Consider the following 20000-nt stretch of genomic DNA (forward strand, 5'->3'; position numbering starts at 1 on the left):
AATTTTTGGAGTCTATTCGCCGTATGTTGCGGTAGACCCTTTTTTGATCTGAAAATCGTTAACAATGGTTTGTGATTTGTTTGTAACAGAAATTGCCTACCGTGCAGGAAACGATGAAATTCTTTACCGCGAATATAATGGCTACCGCTTCTTTCTCAATTTGCGAGTAATTTTTACAGATGGCAAAAGTGTCCGGGATGCATGGGCTATGAATTTTACTGTGCCATCATTCATTTTGTGTAATATGCATCGCTTGCAAATACAATATCACGCTTGCGAATATAGTGTGCCAGAAACAAGTCAGACGTTAATATATTTTAATTTCCTGGATCCGGCCTTCTTCGATGTTCATCGATGATTTGCCCCATGTATTTTATTTTCCTCGTCAAAACCATACATTTTTCCTGTTTTAGTTTAAATCCTGGATCCATTCGAATACTTGGTTTACATAATCGTTGGGTGGTTCTTTGCTAGGGCTGTTCATTAATACATCGTCCAGGGACCCTACTTCGATATCAAACCCATTTAACATGATATCCATAATTTGCTGAAAAATCGCAGGGAAGTCTGTTAAACTTATACAATTCCTTATGGGCATTGATACATAGCATCTTTGAACACTCCTCATCGACTGAAACTTGCAAATACGCGTCACTGAGGTCGATTTAAAAAAATATTCCCCGCCACTCAGTTTCGAAACAATTTCTTCAAGGCTCGGAAGCGGATAATAGCGTTCTTGTAATGCCCTATTTAAGCCGGTCGAGAAGTCGGCACAAACCCGAATTTCTTTGCTCTTCTTTTTAATGTAACCTTTTGGAGCAACCAACCCACTATGATCAATTTTTTTCCATGACACCCCTGTTTTCGAGTCTTTCTAATTCACCGTCTATTTGTTCTATAGACGCGTACGGAACGTTGCATTTCTATCTGGACACTGGCTGTTCATTTGCTTTGACTTCAAATTTTGCTACTGCTTTTGTACACCTTCCAAAACCGCCTGAAAATACGTCTGTAAATTTCTTGTTTAACTCCTTTTTTATGCCTCCACAATCGAATCCTCAACCTTCTGCCAAAAAGAGCTTAAGGGCAGATCCCATATTCTAAACTTTTCGATAAGATCAGTTCCAAAGAGGTTATTTGATTTCCGCATGACAAACGGTTTTGCGTGTTCGGCCTTATTCTGAAAAGAAATATTCGTCAATAATTCTCCTTTGAAAATTTGTTTTCTTATCACTGACGCTTCTCGCCGTTTTATGTGATTTAATCATAGCAGGTCTCCCAAGCTTCTTCCGCGTATATACAGTAATAATGGAAATATCAGACCCACTATCAAGCTGTCGTCTTACTATCTTTTTAAATATTATAAACTGTACATATTTCCGGATATTTTGTTCTTCAAATTCAATTTTTGCAAGTCTAATGGGTGTCTTCTTTCTACCAGATTTTTCCTACAATGTGATGCCTTATGTCCTTTCTCGTAGCATATGTCACATTGTTTAAATTTGTAGGGGCACTCATTGTACCAATGTTTATCTCCATGCCTCCAACAGTGTCCTGGTGGATCTTTTCCCTGTTTTCTACCTCTGATTATTTTTTAAAGTCAATTTTTTCGTCTGATGGATCTTTTTAATGTGCGATACTCCGTTTTCCTCTATGTCACGACTGTTCTGTTTCAACGAAACAAACCGTTCACAGTCTTCCGCTAACCTTTGTAGTTTTAAAGTCGGCTAACTTTCAGGTTTATTTAAAATACAACGCCTGATTTCAGCATCTTTATTTAAGACCAGCCCTTCCATAAAAAATGAAACATTTACAATTATCTGATAATTCCTCCAGTTTAAAATCGTTGCAATGCTTGTTTACTATATTGCATACGTAGTGTTGTCGTCTTCCTCTCTTCTGGTGACATTTATACACTTATATCTCTTGTTCACAAGAGATAATTTTGTAGAAAACAGTTTTGTTTGTAGCGTAACTGTGTCTTGGAAGTTCAATTCACTGGTCTTTTTGGGGAGGATAAAATTCACGAACATTGTATATTCGGATGTTCCAATTTTCTTTGCAAAAGCCTAACATTTTTAACGCCTGCCCATGTACCGCAATCCGATACAAAAATATATTTTCATATCTTCTATGAAAATGGGCAAAACTGACATCTTCTGGTTTATAATTGAAGTTTTCAATGGCGTTCCACACAGCCGTCTGCGAGAATGCGTTTTGATTCTCGTTTGCTTTCGTTAACTGTGATGCTTTCAGAATTTTCATTTGTTCTTTTGTTTTATTCAAAAATTTTTTCGAAATGTTTCTGTTGTTACAGAAGCTCTTTAAAATTGTTCCTCACTTTCAAGTTGTTTTACTTGCAAAGTGAGGTTTTGTTCTCCTTGATTTTTTAACATTTCTATTCACTTTCAAGTTGTTTTTGTTGCAAAGAGAGATATGGTTCTGTTTAAAATTTGAATAATTGCAAAAGAGATTCTCTGCACTCGGCGTCCATCGTAATAAATTCAATTTACGAAACGCAATTTACACTTGCAATAAAAAAATCAGGGTTTTTTTTCCAATATTATTTCGTGAGCAAAAAGTCTATCCAGCTTTTCTTACCTCAATTCTTTTGTTTGAAGCATGAGAGTTAAGAAAGGAGTACTTTTGGAAATCTAATTTGTTGTACACGATATTTCTTGTAAGAAATAAAGTCCGTCAAAATAACATTTTTCAAAATAATTTTTTTTATTTTTTTACTTGAATGTGGTTTTATGTAGCAAAAAATAAAATCCTTCGCTTTTTAGCGAGTCGGCTTTTTGTATGGGAAAATCATTTATTTTATTTTTAACCTCTATGTTTTACACAATATCACTTGATTATTTAACATGTCTTTTATAATCACTAATGCTTACGAATATATATTCTTTCTTTCTATCACAGATGACTTCTCCTTCTCTTTTCAAATTTGATGGTCGTTTTACTAATAAACAGTCAACGTGTTTGTTCAAACATCAGAAATAGTTAAGCTGAACAAGTCATTTGAAGAAAAAGACTCTTACCGTGAAAAAACTGGTTTCTTGTGCAAAAGAAAACAGTAAACCTTTTTTTCTTTTCTTTTTTTCGAAACACTCGTGTCAGTCTGTTGAATTATTTTAATAATTGACCATAGTATTCGCGTTATCTCGCTGTAGGGTTTTGACGGCAAGTCTTAAATTTTGTTTTTTTTTTAACATCGTCACATTACTATTGTAGTAATTAATTTACTCTTAAGCCTTACGCATTCCAATATCTGTTTGAAATGACAAAGGTATTTTGCCGTAAAATTCCCGCGAATCCTTGTATTTCAATTACTTTTGTGCGATTGTTTACAGTGATATCGTTTCGATTCCGTCGTCGCCAATCTGTTGTGTTATAAAAAGATAGTAAAAGAAGAAAATCAAGTCGATGTTTGGTTAACAAACGAAGTGTATTAACATCATAAGTACAAATGTAGGAATACGGGTATAACTGACTATCGCTCAGCTAGGCAGTGGAATACTGTCGCTCCTTCTCACCGACACTATATATATAGTGAGAACCTGGGTAATTTCCCTTATGCATAGAAAGACCGGTATAACATATATACATATATGAAAGAATAATAATAAAAAGTATGAAAGAGTAATAATTTAAAAAAAAACTATATAATTGATTGAACTGAAACACAGTTCGATCAAAATATATTCATTTCTTCGCCTTCTTCTTTTATTTTATTTTTACTATGACTTGTTATTTTATATATTTTCATATCGTTATTCTTATATTTCTTTCTTTTTTTTTTACTTCAATTTCTTCGATTTTTATATTTTCTAATTGTAGTTTTATTTTTCGTTGTATTATTATTATTATTATTATTATTATTATTATTATTATTATTATTATTATTATAAAAATATCCTCTATTTCTTACTATTATATATTTTTTGTTCTACAATGCTAGATTCCTAATTTCCGCCATTTTTTCACTTTCCTCCAAATCCTCGTTGACATACCTTCATTTTCTCTAGAAACATAGTCTCCCTTTCCTCCTTGTAAGATAATCATCTCATTCGTTTATACTTGGGTCTTCTTCCATAAGGCATTACTTTTGATTGTTTTTTATTCTATCTTACCAATTTTAACCTTCGTTCTAGCTGAAGGTATAAGTCCTAACTCATGGAAATAGTCAAACATTTAACCTTTCTCTAATTTCTACAATTCTTAACCCCCGATATTACTGCAATGATACCTTTGCTTATATTATCAACCAAGCAAATCCCTAACCTACCCCTATGCTGCTCTCTGTGTTCTATGAACAGATGTTTTCATACATTCTTTACTAATATTTCTATACCGTTGTCCTCGGACGAATACACGTTGTGTGCAGCATCAGTCGCAAAGAAAAACAAGACAAAGATTAGAAAATAACTGTCTGCTTCTGTACAAGGACATTAATTTCCTGGTCGATACGGCCATGATGTCACCCACGTGATCTTGAACGTTTTCCACATTCTCACCATTTTACATGGAAAATGGCTGTCCCCTATGCATGTAATTAAGAAGAATATTAGAGAAGTAAAAATGAGATGTGGATAAGCCTGGAATTGAACCTTGTAGGCAAGGTTAAGAAAGGGAATGTTAGAAATTAAGTCTATTTTTATTCTTTTATAAATCTGAATATTAAATATGTCAGTAAAAGAATGAACAATGCAAATTAAATTATATTTATACTAGTTAAAGTAGAATTGAGGATTCTTTTGTTTGTCAAATATGTGTTGGACACACATATGTAAAGCCACCTGAAATTGGTCACGTTTGAAAAACACACTTTCTGACGTCATAAACAAATGACATTTCCCTATATCATGGGTTCAGATTTTAGTCAGAGAAAAGAGCCAGTCAGTTGGTCAGTTGATCCCTTGGAAACGAAGGGAGAACATTTAGTCTATGTAGATTCAAATTTGAATTTCTGACGTCATCGACCGGCTGATCAGATGAATAAATAAGTCATCATTACGTTGTACGTGTTGTCTTGTATCATCCTTCATCACGAACGAAAGGTAATTGTGTTTATAATCTTATAATGAACATTGTGTAACCCTTCGAAGATTATGTATCTCCTCTTTTCAGTATATGTCAAGAAAAACAATCTCCTGTCTGATATATACATGTCATTGTCATGCTTATATGTGTTAAAAGAACTGCAATATACATATAAATGTCTTCTCTTCATCATCACTATCGTTATGTCTGCATGACATGAGTCCTGTTATATATGTGCCCAAATATGAAGCTCCATCATCTTTAAAGATGAGCTCCCTGCTATTCAACAATCAGATCTTAAACGTTATATTGTCTGTTACGAGATCTTTGTCTTTTTTTCGTATTTCCCACTTGTGAAGTCGCTTCTTATGACTTTACATACACATATCAACGCTGTGTCATATTTGCTTTCTAATGTAACCTAAGCACGATGTCACATTCCCTTATATGTAACTTAGCACGTTCTCTTCCCTTTTGATGTAAAGTAGTAGGTTTCGAAATACATAATGAAAAGTAGTATCTATAAATTGTACTCTCATCGATGGCTTGTACTTATTGAACTGATAACTAGATTTATATACACCAGTATATATTTTGTATTGTCGAAAATTTTCTTAATATACGTACGATCCGCCTTACATGTGAAGCTTCCTATATCTTATACCTTAGTAAACCTTTAAAGAATTCTTCACTGCTTTTAATCCCTGATATATATATATATATATATATATATATATATATATATATATATATATATATATATATATATATATATATATATTAATGCTATTCTGAAAACCACGGTATAAAAATCAATAATAAAATGACATAAACGCCATCATTAAAACAATTCATATATATATATAAGGATATTTGTCTTCGATAAATTTAGTTTTATGTTTTTTATAGTTAAAATTAGTTTTCTCATCAGTTATTTTTTTTCAATATTATTTTGCAATCAATTGTAAGCGATAAAAACAGAAAGAGAAAGAAATTAGTGTTAATATTTATATTGACCCGTTTCATTTCAATATTTCTACTAATGAATGTGAAATAAATAACAAAGCGATAACCAACAGACTGGGCGATGGCGAGAGGACAATGCCTTCTATTTTAAATTGACTTGAATATTTCTTATCTTTTCACGCCATTGATAACATATTTTAAATAACTTTAATTCTAGACTCTGCGGATTAATATTCTTGCATATTTATTAAGTATAAAATTGTTTTAACGCTTATAAGTAGTTAAAGCGAAATAATTCCCAAAGCTAGTCATAATGTTTGGTTATTCATTTATTCGGCAGGTGACCTTGGAAAGAGAGGCATTCGTTGGGTTAAACACACGCAAATGTTTTTCCATTTCAGGAATACGAGGCTTTCAACTATTGTCTATTGAAATGCATAATTTGATCGGAAATATATGAGAGAAATATCTTTGTTATATGTTGAAAAATAGATAATGGAAAACATTAAACATTCCGGAGTGATAATAAGTTTATATAACTGAACAACAAAGATTTGGTCACAGAACGAACACAAGCTGACAAAATATCTGCACCACATTCCGTCATTGATGTCACACCATGACATACTAAGCAGCGCAGTTTTTACCCTCTGGATTACCGCAGGTTTACATCAACAGATTGCACATAAAAAGTTATTATATTTAGGCTATAAGGCATTATCTTATTTAAATATAGAACACATTTCATACATATTTTATTACGATTATTAGTCAGTTCAGATTCGTTATCTGTTGAGAATTTATCATTTATTATTAATGTTTTAACATTTCAATCCTTACATGCAGGTAAATTTTCAGATATTCTAAGATGAGACTAATTCCGCAATGTATTTCTTACTTTCAAACCAACACAAATGACTGAAGTAGAGGCAGACGTACATTATATGTTTTTATAGTTTTTTTTTTCTTTTTGATACCGTTTTTGTTTCTTCTCTGCTCATCTCATTCTTTTCTCTGGGTACACACACGTTTTTACATATTACTTAAGGATTATGTCCGTATAAATGAAATGTCAATCATAAAAATACAACGTTTTACATCAATTACTTATTGTTTTCCTGACTTATGTGTTTAGTTACATTTCAGTATAAAATCGATTAAATCGTCATCTAACTTTTTCCCGCTTGCAAATCCTACTTAACCAGCATCGAAAACAAACGAAAACTCATTAGCAATTCCCATTATTCATCGGAATTTAAAATCAAATGGAATCATTTAATATAGTTGGTTAGTCATCATTATGTTGTAACTGTTGTCTTGTATCATCCACCATCACGAACGAAAGGTAATTGTGTTTATCATCTTAAATGAACATTGTGTAACCCTTCGAACATTATGTATCTCCTCTTTTTCTTGGTTTACTAAATTATCCCAAGCAATGCTTACACAGGATTATGCTACTTATCAATAAAATAAATTCAACAAACTTATTCGTTTTCCGGCATTCATGCGGATTGGGAGATTCTCTCTGTAAATGAAATCATTTTTAGTAATGCACCAATATGTTGCTTAACTAATCACGCATCTAGATGATTGTACGGCAAATGATACCGATAATATTCTATTCAATGTTATCTAGAATCCTTTATATGAATCTGCTCTAAACCTGCAATATATTACAATCGATAAATAAATCCCGTATCTTTGGGTAATTTTGCATTTTGAAGTACGATTTACTATTAGTATCGATCATAAATTATCAAGTGCATCATGGTGTTAATGTATCCTAAATCAAGCTATTATAAACCATCTCACCAAACACAATTTACATAGTGATTTCGTCCTGCAGGTTTAACTAGTGTTGCTAACCGTCATATTACTTAAAATCTTTAATTTCCTTTAGAATCATAGCTTTTAACATTTTTTAATCATTCGACAGGATCTTACAAACTATAGAATCGCTGGCAATGTTTATGCAACCACTGAACCCTACCCAGATTGGTTAATAAAAATAAATTGTTGATGGGAATTTGGTGGAAAATAATATTTTGTTTTCCCTGCGAACTTAGTTCTAAATTAAATAAGAGATTTTGTTAGAATTCTATTTACACAATGAACGTCATCGACTGAACATGAATTTTTAGTTTGAGCCTGTACATTATTTTCTGAGATATCAAGTTTACTTTATTTTCCTTTCGGGGGCATAGCCGTAGACGTATTTTCATAGACAACTCTTTGCACATTACCAGGATATTGCTACCCTGCTGATTACAATTTCGTGATCGCAAAGTTCAATTTAAATAAATAATAAGGAAAAAAAACACAGAATAATTTGCAGTTCATATCATTAATAAATCGCTATGTTTTAATTGTTTTCATCGTTCACTTGACAGGAATTTGGATCTCAACCAATCCCTCAGGACGCTATAAGATTTTATAAGAGGAGAATACATAGAACACATTGTGAAGGTGACTTTAAATAACGTGGGTTGATTCTATCGTGCTAGAAGATTTCTCACGCCAAGGGTAACATTACTTCTACAAAGCCACCATTCACCCATGTATGAAGTATTGTTTCCACATCTGGATTGGTGCATCTGCCGCTAGTCTATTCTTCTTGGATAGGGTCCGAAGAAGAGTTTCCAATCCAATTACAAGAGTTTTCTGCTTTATCACATAAGCTCAAATCCCTGTCCAATCGCCGGAGTGTTGCACCCCTCGACCTGTTTTTCAAGTATTTTTATAGTACGATTTACTATTAGTATCGATCATAAATTATCAAGTGCATCATGGTGTTAATGTATCCTAAATCAAGCTATTATAAACCATCTCACCAAACACAATTTACATAGTGATTTCGTCCTGCAGGTTTAAGGAAGCAGTTGTGTGTGGGCACTCTCGACGTACATATACTCTACAAACCTGCTTAGTAATAAAATCAAGCCAATTCACTGATGAAAACCCCCACTGTCAGAAAGCTTTCAACTCTAATAGTTTCCTCCCTCGAAGAGCAAGACATTAGAATTTCTTTCTACATGCTTTCCTGACGGTACTGATATGTACATGTTTAAATGTAATGTAAACCAACATTTTCTAAATTTTCCATAGGCATAGCTACAAATGGTAGCTCTCTATATCCAAGTGACAATATACTAGTTAGGTGTGAACGTGAGTAAAATAAATGTACTAATATGATTGCCATTTTTGACAGAAGCTTACCATATCTTCAGGGTTATGCCAGGCGTCCATATGAAGGTAGATGGTTCTCCATAAGCGGCAGAGGAATTTGTATCCGGTCTATATTATGCGCCTTTGAGTGTCTTGTCAAACTGTTTACAGATTTGCTGACTAATCCACGGATATTGCAATAGTACTTGAGTGGTCTGGGTGGAAGCATATCCTCATAACATTGTTGGTCTTGTCCAAGATTGCGTGACTTCACATGGTTCACCAAAGTAGCTTTAGACAGAAAAACCCCAGAGATTGTATATTCCATTTCTTGTCAGCAATCGGCAGCAAATCAATATTCATTTTGCTCTCTGAGATTACGTTTCAATCCGCTTTTCTTCAAACTTTCCTCACTCTTTAATATATAAATATATATATAAATATATATGTGTATGTGTATGTGTATGTGTGTGTAAATTAACTAATTAGGTCCTCTGTATGTCTTGAGAAACAATAGCTCCTGTAATGGCGCCTGCTAGTGAGTGTGATGTTGGCTTATTTCCAATTATTTCCGGAAAACAAGGAAAAATCTTCTGATACAAAATGAAGGTGCTTAAATAAACTTATAACGGCCTTTCATGTAAAAAAAAAATTGGAGCAGTTACACTGACGACACACGACAGAACACACAGCGTACGGTGATGGGGCGATTTGAGTGTGCGGGTGTAAATAATCCTAATTTGTGGAAAAAAAACTTCCATAATAATCCAAATCATAAAATCAGCGAGGGATGCAACATAGTTTCTCGGTAGATGCCTGCTATTTTATTTATACGAGGGGTAAACTGTGACCTTACCAAAAACTGATAAATTTTTCATACAATATGGACATTATAAACATCTTGGTGGTAAGGCCAAATAATTGTGTGTTATACATAGAGAACAAAAACATACGTTTTGTGATTTTTATGAAAGCGATTCATATAAATGTACATAAATACACATACACAGACTACAACCACACGCACATACACACACACTTATACATAGAGAAAGAGAGAGAGATAGATAGAGAGTGAGAGCAAAGAAGATAAGGAGAGAGCGAGTGTGTGCGTGGTGTGGGTGCTTTTATCAGATTTTTTTATACGGTTTATCTTGGGAAACTGCAGTATTCATAAAATAAAAAGTAAGGTATATATTTTAGTATAATATATATATATATATATATATATATATATATATATATATATATATATATATATATATATACTTATTTAGCGTTTATTCAGTCTTCTGCATCAGTTGTCCAATGATACTAGATCTTCGGTAAGCTTGTATAGGTGTGCACATATGTAATAAAAATGTTTATTTAAATAAAAAAGTATGCTTATATATGTTTATGTGTATGTACGTGCGTATTTCTTTGTGCCTCAAGTGTACATACATATGTATTTCAGATATTGATGGAATTTCTTTTTAAATAGGAAAATAACAAGATATGTTGATGTAGGAAAACATTAAAAAAATGTTTAAATGAATAAAAACACAAAAAATGATAGATTGAAGAAGGGAAAATATTTTTCTCAAACATTCATGTCATCGCCATTTTTCTATTCTTCATAAATGTTTTATTTTATGTATGTTTTGAAATCTAAGGAAATCGTTTTACGTTTTGTATTTGTCAAATGATACGAACTTTTGCAGACATAAAATATGTCGCCATACATACTATTGAGAATAGAGTTGGAAAACGAGGAAAACTCGTATTGACTGATACAAATGTATTTAACACCGCCATATTTGGTTTGGGCGCTGCGAATATAATAAATATAAGAGCACTGCTAAAATCTCGTGTTCAGTGCATAGAATTCAGAGGAATTATGGCAGAGACATTTAATATATTTGCATCACGAAATATACATATTGAAATTTAAGGATGAGGTGACTAGTTTTGCCTACACTTTTTACATTCCTGTGAATAATCTTATCTACATGTTTCAGAATTTGTTTAGATCGATCAAGTCTCTCTCTCTCTCTCTCTCTCTCTCTATATATATATATATATATATATATATATATATATATATATATAGCTGCACTAATTGTGATACAACGAAACAGTCCTGTGGGTGAATAACTATATGTGTGTGTGTGCCTGTGAGAGCGTTTGTGTGTGTATGTATATATACATACTTATATGCATAGTTTATTCACAAGAAAGTTATTGCGGTTTTTACTTTTTAAATTAAGATGAACATATTTTATACAAAACATAAGCACCATCGGAATCATCACGCATTTGGCAACGTAAAACAATTGTAGTTATGCCAGTAATGAAAAAACCTTGCGTTCTGTTGTCGATGAAGTCGATGAAGGTGTTTTTATATCGCTTGAGATTATTTTTATATTTTTCACGCAGAAAGTTTCCGAGATGTTTAAAAAGTGTTAAACGGTAAGAGAGAAATCTGGAGAGTATGATAAATGAGGCAGAATTTAATAGCCTAATTCGTTCAACTTCTTTAGTGTCGGTTTAGCCGTGTCCGTTTGGGCATTGTCGTGGAGGAGTATTGGACTTTTTTTATAGAATGATGCTGGGTGTTGTTGAAGTTTCTGATGCATTTCATCCATTTGTTGGCACGACTTCAGTAACATTACGGGGAGGATATTGTTTTTGTGATTATGTCTCAATATTAATACGTGTGTCTCTTATTATATGTCTATGTACGTAACTGTGATACATCTAGTGTGTGTATATATATACATATATATAGAGATAGAGAGAGAAAGAGAGAGAGAGAGAGAGAGAGAGATAAAGCTAACCATACCTTTTTTCTGTTTTCTTGGTTTTTCTGGGATCGATTTTTCCCGTTACTAGTCGAAGAGCTGTAAGGAACATCTCAGACAGAAACATAACTCCGATTTCCTGGCACGGATGCCTTTATTTCGTCTACGAGTAATCTAGGGGAAGGCATCAAATTTTGGACACAGGCTTTCTTGCTTTTCGAAAAACAGGTCGTTCTTGTTGCGGAAAAGAAACGAAGATGAAACTTATTAACAGCATTTCTTTTCGTTGTCGTTCAATCTCTGTAACACCCATTTATCTAGTTTTTTTTCCTAATCTCTCTCAAGTATATGGAAATCGTCGTATACATTACGTTTAATTCAGAAGAAAATTTTGGACAGTTACGCCTGGATTGGATTTGTCTATGGTTCGTAATTGATCGTTGTCAACATTCGATAGCTGATCACTACGCTCACTATCTTCAAGACTCTCCTCGCTGCCATGAAATTTCTTCAACCACCATTCTGCTGTGCGTTCAGTAGTGGTTCCTGTGCTAATCTTTCCTTGAGGTTGCGAGACGTTTCAGCATGGTTTCTATCCTAGCTTGAATTAAAATAATAAAATTATGCGAATTTTATTTTTCCGTCTTGTATTGAACGTTCTGAAATGAAGATATAAGTGTTTTAAAACGATTGTAATTTAAGCAGGTAGACAGAATGGAAACGTTCTTTATAATGATATATAAAGTAAAGGTATTATCACGAAAACCTTTTGAAAAATACATCTTTGGAATCAAAATTAAAAATTTTGCAAAATCTTTCTTCGAAACCTAATATTTTGTAACAATACCTTGAAATATAAAATGACATTATTTTATATAGATGTTGAAAGTTTATATATGCACATGCGCGCATATATATATTATATATTATATATTGATTATACAAACAATATTGGTTTCATATGTGCATACATGTTTTAGTGGAATCCCAATTAAAAAAAAAAATTTATCAGACCAAAAAAAGAGACGATATTGAAACGACAGTCAAGATAACATTCGTTTTTTTATAAAATACTAGCAAGGGGTACTCGGCGTCGCCAGGGTGTTTGGAGGTGTGTGTGGAAACTCTGGGGGCGTTAAAAATGTTTTGGTAGGTAAGTATGAGGATCGAACCCGAACCCTTGAGGCAAAGTTGTAAATTAAAGTGTGAAAAAAAAAGTGCGATGTTAACCATTGACCCACCGCAAGATGCTAATGGAAACACGTTTGAATTTATTTGATTACTTTGATTTGGCAGGTGCCCGTTTTAATGAGTTAATGAGGTCAAGTTTGACTGCGGGATAGTATTCCATTTACTGCGGGAACGCTTCCCAAGATGTTATAGGAAAAAGACTAACCCACATGCGGCGAGCGACAATGTTGAATATTTATCTTCCCAAAGTCGAGCAAATTAAATAGACAAGCGAGCTTCGTTGTTAACTCTGAGATATTACGATTTATATGTGATATAAAAAGTTTTTAAAAGTTGTGAACCGACCGACCGCTTCTCTGAAAAAAGCCTTTTGTAGACATACAGAAAAAAACAAACACACATACAAACATACATACATTTTCGCTTTTATATTTATAGATATTCAGATGTGGCTTATGCTCTCAAAGAAAATATGTGTATACTGTGTGAAAGCGAGCAATAGAGGTTTTGCAGGGAGCTTTGATAAAGAAAATGAGTAGGGTGGGAGTGAAGAAAGAGGGGGAAGTACGACTACGTGTGTCAAGCTATTGCAGCGCGGAGGTATTAATATTATTTTAGCTTGGCGGTTATTTATTGACGTAATGTTATCTGGACTCTCGTTTCACTGTCGCACCTTTTTTTTAGTCTAATGAAGTGGTCTTTTTGAATAAGAGTTCAACTGAAACATGTATGCACACATAACTAATAATGTGTGTAATAAACCGACTACATATCAGCTCTGTTCACGCGGGTTTCATTGGATTTACATCTAGGAAACCAATAGATAAAACTATTATACATACATTTATAGTCCTAGAAATTTAGGGGTTTTTTGTGTATTGATATTCAGATTAAAAGCGTTTTTTTCTATTTATTAAGGAAGAAAATATAACTTTGTTTAGATGGGTTGTAAAATTCCTTTCATCTGTAAAGAATCTATCTAATTTACATATTCTTTTAAACATTCATTTTAATTAATTCCCTATTAGTTTTTTTCGGTTTTCTTATGGGATGACAATCTTTAGTTAGGTATTACGTGTACTTATATTCATGCAGATATTCTATATGATTTATATATGCGTAATATTTGCGTAAGAAAATGTTATATTAAACCACGAACCTCTTTCTAAATACATATTATTTGTGCGTATATTTATATTTGTTTAAAAAAACTTGCCTACAAAACTCCTTTGTCAGAAACTTAATATCTAGGATGAAACTTAATATCTAGGATATTCAAACGTAGGCTAAACTTGATATTTGTGTTCTAGACGCGTAATATTAGTGTGAGTATAAAATAAACGTTATTTGTCAGGTGAAGGTCGAACGACAGCATTACGAATATGCATGAGTTACGTGATAGATGTTCGTTTATGTTTTAATTTTAAGTCTTGCAGCAAACATGGTTCCATATCGCAGGCATTAACGTCCAAGAAAAAAGTAAATCCTTACCGTTTTTGTTTCGATTCACGGTGATGGCGCACGAGTTATTTTTTTTTTAATTTTTTAAAACCATTACTAAACATTGGGTCCAATGTCTTTTAATAATAAATACGAAATCTGCAATAATCAAAATATCATAGAGGGCGTACTTTACGACCGAGCAATGCCAGGCGACCTGCCAGTATATATATATATATATATATATATATATATATAGAGAGAGATAGATAGATAGATAGATAGATAGATAGATTAGAGAGAGAGAGAGAGAGAGAGAGATAGATAGATAGATAGATAGATAGATGTTTACTGTTAGAAATTAAAAGGTAATAGATACTTATCAACAAAGCAATTTATATTCTCACTAATGATTTCGAATAAACACTGTTTGCAGAGAAAAATATAGTGCCACTGGCTCAGAAGAGTACAAGAGTCACCGGGAACGAATATTGGTAGGGGAAAAATTTTACGTCAATAATGTTTATCATGATGCGTCATGACTTATAGGGTAAGCAGTCAATTTAATTAAAGTGGACTAACAAAAAATCTGAGCACACGAATAATTATACGTATATTTTAGCATCAAGTTATTATCGAGGCAAATCTGGTTAATATCACAGACAAAAGAAATTAAGAATATTTTATCTTAAGTCATGAATATCGTTGTTTTTCATCAAGAAACTAGCCAATATACTTGCTGTACACTCGGGTATCTGCCCTGTGGATATCTTTCCAGTAAGTGGATGTTGTAAAAGCAACTATTGCATAAGGAGTTTAACATTTTTTTTAACTAACTCTTGAAGTGACTGAAATCCAACCATAAACTTTAAAGCAAGTACATTTTCACAAAAAGATCAAATTGTAGTATCTGTTCGTCAGACGCTGCACTTCAATTTCTTGTTCCTTGTCAGTGGAGTAGAAATCCCTCACGACTGAGGCAATTTTTTTATTTTTGTTCCTTTTCTCCACATTAAAAAACGACTCTCGTGTCTAACTCTGTCCTTTGGGGAGACACTGTAAATAGAAATTAATATTGTTTCATCTAAAAATTGAAACAATTACACAGAAACACAATGGTTAAAATTTGTTTAGTATCACGAACATATTTTTATCAAAGATGAAGGTTACTTACGATATCGTATACTAACTTATGATATCGCATAGTAACTTATGATATCGCATAGTAAATTATTTATGAAAGTAAATTTAATCTGATTGCTGAAATTTTATCTAACACATTCAATACTTAAAATTTACTACAATCAAGATCATATCATTTTTCATCATATCCTCTGCTATAACTTTTCATTGAAGAGCTTCATGGTAGACTATATTTCTGCTGGTTTTATTATGAACCAGAATGTAGAGGGTTTTTTTTTTCTGAACTACTTGTCCGGCTGTTGGAAACATAGAACATACCGTGATTAAAAGATTCTAATGTCAAGTCTACGACAAGAGTTTAAAATGGCTGACCATGACTTTTATTTATGCGCATTGCAAAGCACACCATCACAGGAAACTTAAATTTAAATAAAAGTCCTGAGTTAGATGGAACTAAGGGGATCCTTGGTAGTAGAATTTTTTTCCTTGGGAGGAACCACAAGAAATGGCTGCCTCAATCACATTGTTGTGCAATCTTGTAAGGACACACCTGGTTACGTTAGTTGTTTTTTGACAGTTCCAAGGATGGAAGACTCATGATTGGAGATTTAAATTTAAGAAGGCATTCCAGATAGTTCCAAAGAATGTAAAAACTTCACAGAGTAGTGAACAGTTTCACATTCGTTAGTAGCTGAATCAACTGACTTGTATTCTTTGGAGTCCCCTGGAAATTCATCCATTATCAAGTTGTTCAAGCGATTCACAGTGTTGTTTAATGATGAAATAATATCCCTCTTAGCAAGCTACTCCGGTGATTTTCCGTTATTTTGCAGGTATGGGTAAACTTTGCTTTCAATTGCTTCTGATTACCCACACATTTACCAAGCTCTGTCGGAATGTTAATTGCGTGAGGTGGAGAAGTGATTGGAAACAGACCATTACCAATTTGGACAAGCAATTCTGAGAAGTCGGCTGCGGCTGTGTTTCCAGAGATATCGGCTCTCATATTGATAGTCAATCTCTTCACTATAACGTGCTTCCAGAGATAGCAATGCTTCAAACTTGAATTGACTATGCTTGCCCTTGTGCCATTTTAACCACGGAAATCACAGCAAGATAAGATTAGAATGCCACCATGGGATATTTGTTTCCTGATATGTCTTCGGTCAATTTCTTTATAAGCACTGTTGTGTGTCATCGGGGATTCGTCTGCTATAGCTTGTCAATGGGTGACCACGCATAAGGGAAACTTTTTCATCAGTTAGGCAAAGAGTTTGTTGTATATGTCATCATTAAAATCTGCTTCTGTATTGTTATCTTTTTGTCTGTGTCTGTAAATAGAGCATATCTTGAAAAGTGTAGTATCTGTTCTGATACTACAGTTCTCCTGTTCGTGTCTCGGTCAGTGAATGATAAATTCTTCCAGACTGAGATATTTTAAATTTCGGTCCCAATCCAGAGCATTCTCTTTTGGAAAGCTGGATTTTACTCATGGACATTGTTTTTTTATTAACTCTGTTCTCCTAGCTATGCAAGTAAATGAGGACATTATTTAAAATTATTTCTCTTTCCCTATACCAACCCGGGCAATATTTCGAAAAATAATTTAGAATTTAAAGTGGGGATCGTTTTTTTTTTCATATAAATTTATTAAATCGATCTCTCATTTCTAGGAAATTCTAACTGTTGGGGAGAGGTAACTAATCTTTAATATATGTCTAGCCTTAAGTCTGACTCACAATGCAGTGAAATGACACGAAATCCCCTTAAAAAGTAAACATGCAGAATTTATCTCCCATGGCAAAAAAAAAAGATGCTGAACAGTCTCATCAACAAGGGTGTTACTTTACATTAAATTGGACAGCATTTTTCATGCCCACCATTCACAATCGTGTATATTTTTATCTGCTTTGAATATTTTAAAATGAAAAAAAATATGATTTAAATATTTTTCAATTTTACAATATCCTTTTATTTTCGCGTTATTTCTTTTATTTTTACTGTTCTAAATAAATTTACATTAAACTATTTTACCTGTTCTAATACTGTAGCATACTTTTTTCTGTCCTTGGTCAATAAAGGAGAAATCTTTTAAGATTAAAGATTAATAAAAAGACGTTGCGCCAATATAGAGTGCATATTTTAGGGGGTAGCCGGGTTTTCACTTTATTAAAAATCGAGCTTAGTCATCGTAGGAAATATTTATTTCACAGGTGGAAAATGTTATGTTGTTTACGGTTGCTCAAAAATAAATGCAATAAACTTCGCTGAAGTGTTAACATATGTCGCATCTCATAAAACGTGGTTCATGCTGAGAATTAAACAGGATAATAAACGTCTAAAAACAAGTAAAAATAAATAAAATTATGAATGCTGGCCTTTTGGGGCGGCAAGTAAGTAAGAATACTACAGTAATTTGTTAAAGTTTAGAATAATTAACAGTCAAGAAATTGTAAGCAATAACAAAAATCAACAAATACCTGATACCAAATGCAGTAAAATTCAATTATCTTTAAAGTGCTGAAAGTGAGTTAAAGTTTTTTATTTATTTCATTTCTTTTAGTTGCCTTTACAGCAATTGCCTGGTTGCTTGTGGCTTAACCATTGGATATTTCAATCTTGAATTATTGTATAAAAAATCTATGACTCGCACTAACTGTAAATTTGGAGTTAAATTCGAATTTAGTGTTAGTAGTGGAATAAGTCAACTGTTTACAAATTTGAGGAATTAAGCCTCCCTACCCGTTAAGCGATAAGCGGTCATTTGTTTATTTTGTTGTAATTTAGTGTGTAAAAATCACTTCGAGCAACATATTTTGAAATTAGGAAAAAAAAACCCACTGTATTTGATATAATTTTTTTTATTGATGCTGTTTCTGGCTTTTTACAATTTTCGATTAACTTTTCTACACTTTAACTAAGTGAATAACTACTTCTAAATTAAGGACAGTGCGTCAATCGTATTTTAAAGTACAGAGACTGGAACGCTCTACCTCAAAAAATCGATTTTATAGACAGTTGTAAGAATGGTTAACCGAAGAAAAATTGTGAAAAATAAAACAAATAGTAAATAAATAATTGTTATTAAAAGCAATAAACGCTACTTTTCTACCTACATGAATGGGTTAAGGTTGCTTTTTTAAATAGTTTCAAGCGCTTTTTTTATTTTTAATCTAAAATTCCGGGTGTGTGCCAACTATCTGCAGATTTCCTAGAAAAAACTGCTAACCGCTGACTCCAAATTTTCCCCGCTAGATTGCAAACGAAATCTCCGGATCTAGCGCTAAATTTGTATCACTGCAATTTAACTATGAGTTATTCCCCTTGAAATTATTAACTTAAAGGGAAATAACTCTTGAAGTTTAATATGAGAGTCCCGCTTTTTTGAATTATAAATAAACCAACTAAATAAATTTTAAAATTTGTTCTAAATAAGACAATTAAACCGATTATATTATTAGTGTACCGGAATTGTTCGTGTGAAATTTAAAATGCGGAAAACTTGCACAAAGTTTGTCCTAAGATCAGAAAGAGATACGTTGTCATGGGCATCGAAATACTTCCTTACTCTCTCTCTCTCTCTCTCTCTCTCTCTCTCTCTCTCTCTCTTTCTCTCCCTCTCTTTCTCTCTTTTTCTCTCTCTCTATCTCTCTCTCTTTAGTACTGATACTGCTGCCTGTGACTTTTGGTTATTCTCTAAGCTTAAGGAAAACATTAGACGTGGTTCTTATCGGACAACTGAAGAGATTAAAGAGTGTGACGAGGGTCATTGACACGCGCCCGCAAGAGAACTTCCACCAAACTTTAAAAAAAGGTACTCGTCAAGCCACATTCGCTGCTAAAAAAATTCCACTGTTCTCTATCTGTGCCAAAATCTAGACTCAGATTACATGAACACACCTTCTGTTATAAAACTGCTAGCCTTTGAAACTGCTTCTTAGCGAACTACAACTTGTTCGTCTACATGTTCAATGTTAACAGGTACATGTTATCCCGCCCCCTTACATAGTCTAATTCTGGCCAATTCCCGTAAAACCCCGATCAATGAGCTATTGGCGTACCTATTAGTGTTAGCATATTTACTCCTGTTCTAGATTAGCCTCCGGGCCTGTAAAAGTGGTGACCTTTCTTTCAAAAATATCTGTCAAGTGGATAATTACATCTTTCCAGTATGTACATATATTACGAATTGAACGGTTCCAACATCTTCGCGATTCTCATACAATTACAGATTTCAATTCCGTTTTTTTTTTATTTCTAAATATA

This window comes from Euprymna scolopes, chromosome 4 (assembly GCF_053919585.1).
Source record: "Euprymna scolopes isolate OS-2025 chromosome 4, ASM5391958v1, whole genome shotgun sequence".
NCBI classification, from domain to species: Eukaryota; Metazoa; Mollusca; class Cephalopoda; order Sepiida; family Sepiolidae; genus Euprymna; species Euprymna scolopes.